Source organism: Phragmites australis, chromosome 1 (genome assembly GCF_958298935.1).
Source record: "Phragmites australis chromosome 1, lpPhrAust1.1, whole genome shotgun sequence".
Classification (NCBI taxonomy): Eukaryota; Viridiplantae; Streptophyta; class Magnoliopsida; order Poales; family Poaceae; genus Phragmites; species Phragmites australis.
Window position 1 is genome coordinate 45950098 of NC_084921.1, and position 2557 is coordinate 45952654.

A 2557-nucleotide genomic window follows, 5' to 3' on the forward strand; every position below is an offset into this window, starting at 1 on the left:
CAGGACTGGGCTGGGCCTCTAGGAGGAGAGCCTCCCAAACGGGAGTTGCTAGGGCGGAATTGGAGCCGTCGACCCCATTATCGCGGCATTGATCACGCCAGTGGTTACGACAAGAATTTGAGCCGTCACCGCTGGAGATGTACTGGCCGCTGCTGGTGGAGTTGGACTGGGCACTGGGGTTGCCAGGCGAACCGTCGCCTGTGCTGTGGTCGAACAAGAAGCCCTGGTGGTTGGCTCCAGGTTGGCCGAGCTTGGAGCCCAAACCGGTGCCAGCAACAAAAGCTATAAAAGGCGTGCCATGCTTACTCTGCATGGTGATTTCTTCGAGAAGAAGATTCGAGCGCACGTCGATGAAGGTGGGAAATGGTCGTTGGCGCTTGAGGATCGAGGCCAGATGAGAGAACCTCTCATTTAAGCCGTGAAGAACGGAGAGCACGAGTGTTCGGTCGGTGACCGGTTCACCCAAATCAGCGAGAGCGTTAGCCATTGCTTTGAGCCGGCGGCAGTAGTCCGTCACAGAGAGATCTCCTTGGACAAAATTTCGGAACTCAACATCGAGGATGAGAGCGCCTGTCTCCTGGTTGCCGAGAAACTGCTGCTCAAGACGAAGCTGCACTCCCTAGCAGTGGTGTTGAGGACCATTATGATCTTAAGAAGTTCGGAAGAAATCGTGGCGTAGATCCACGAGTTCACGGTACAGTCCATGCGGTGCCACTCCTCGTCATCCAGAACGTCGTCGGAGAGGACGTGGTCAGCAAGAGCGTACTTGCCGAGGGTGTTGAGGAAGATGCCGCGCCAGCGGCTATAGTTGGTGGAGCTGGTGTCAAGGACGATGGGGACCGTTGCATGGAAGTTTTGCACGGCAACGGCCTGTGCGTGCAGGGCCACCGTGGAGTTGGCGAGCGCGAGGGCACGGGTGGCCGCGGCCTCAGCGTCAAGGCGACATTGCTCCTCCAGGCGTGCAGCCTCAGCGTGGCGCTCGGCCTCAGCGCGCTCAGCCTCGTTCAGTACTATGGCAGTGAGTGGAAGAAAGATAAGGGAAGGGGCAAGAAAGTGTGCAGAGAGAGCACAACGGAGTGGAAAGTGGACGTCTCGTGCAGGAGAGCAGCAAGACGGGGAAGAGGACCGGCGAATGTTTAGAGGGCCGGAAGCAAGTTCGCAGAAACGAATCTATCTGATACCATGATAGTGGAATGAATCACACGATTTTTTTTATTGAATATTCAAGGTTACAACTTACAAATATATATTACTCAAGCTATTACAAGATAAACGTAAAAGAGTGTGAACACACCGTGTATGTATTTATGCATGCATAGGAAGATATAAAAGAGGAAAGTTAAAGAGATGCTCGTGTGAACGGGCAGAAAATCTAACAAATTAAACAGCCCAACAACACTGCATTTGACTTGGAGGCAACGCACGAAGGCACGATCTTGATGTGCTCTCCACCATTTCCCGAAGCCGCTTCCATCTCGTGTTTTTGTTCCGACAACGAACCACTCCTGCAAGTTCTTTCTGTTGCCATGAGTTTTCGCCAAGAAGATGCTTCGTCCGGACACTCATCTGCGTCCTTCAAGAGAGAAGCTGAAGCCCGAGTAGAAGACGACGAAGAGGAGGAACAAGTGACGAGAGGCCCGATCGGCCAGCGATTCCGCTCCGGTTCATCCGTCACCGACGTCTCGAACAACGGGTCGATCAACTACCGGAAGGCGCGGCAGGACAAGATCGGCAGCGACGGGTTCTGGTGCGGTGCTCTGTGCATGCTCCTGCCCGGCCTGTCCAGGAGGCGGCCGATGCAGCAGCAGCAGTCCATGAGCCTGAGCGAGGCGGACACCCGGGCGAGCACGGCCGGGCCAGAAGAGACTCGGGCGAGCAGACGAAGAAGACGAGCAGGAGATATCGGCGTACTTCGACTTGCTGCTGGAGCTACTGAGGGTCAGCAGCGTCGACGCGGAGTCGCCGGTCACAGCAGCGTTCGTCTTCGACGGCAACCGTGGCCGGGGCGCCAAGAAGATCGTGCCTGAGATGCTGGACCTCGACTTCAGTTTCCCGGAGCCGCCGGCTTTCTCGAGTCCGTCGTCGCCATGCTCAATAACTACTTTTGAGCGCGAAGCATAAGAGAGTTTCCGCGGTTCCTAAATACTGATGTATTATGCTTTTGGTGTTCATCCACGTTTTTATCGTTTTCTTTTTGTCGTACTTCGTGTAACAGGCTAACACTGGTACACTTTTCACGGGTCTAGTGAATTAGCTTAAGTGATGCAACTCTTTGTTCAATGACATCAAACAAAGAAACCAGGTTCAGTTTTTTTTCTTTCTTTAAATGAGCATGCATGAGAGCTGCTTATTATATTCAAAAGGAGTTAAGCCCAGAGGGGCAAGGTACAGAAGGCCTCCTCCAAAACAAAGAAAAAACTAGTCTCACACGGAGGGCGCACAAGACGTCTATTTCGTGCTAAAACTCCATGTCCCGACCTCCTTAGTCTTGGAAGTCCCCCCTGCTCTCGTCCGACTTCGCACAATTCTGAGGCTGCTGGAGCTACGCTTGTCAGCC

The 2557-nt window shown here is 53.7% G+C and overlaps 1 pseudogene; it reads left to right on the forward strand.

Moving 5' to 3' along the window:
* Positions 1–1454: 1454 nt before the first annotated feature.
* On the forward strand, positions 1455–2128 carry LOC133890019 (uncharacterized; annotated as a pseudogene).
* Positions 2129–2557: the final 429 nt, after the last annotated feature.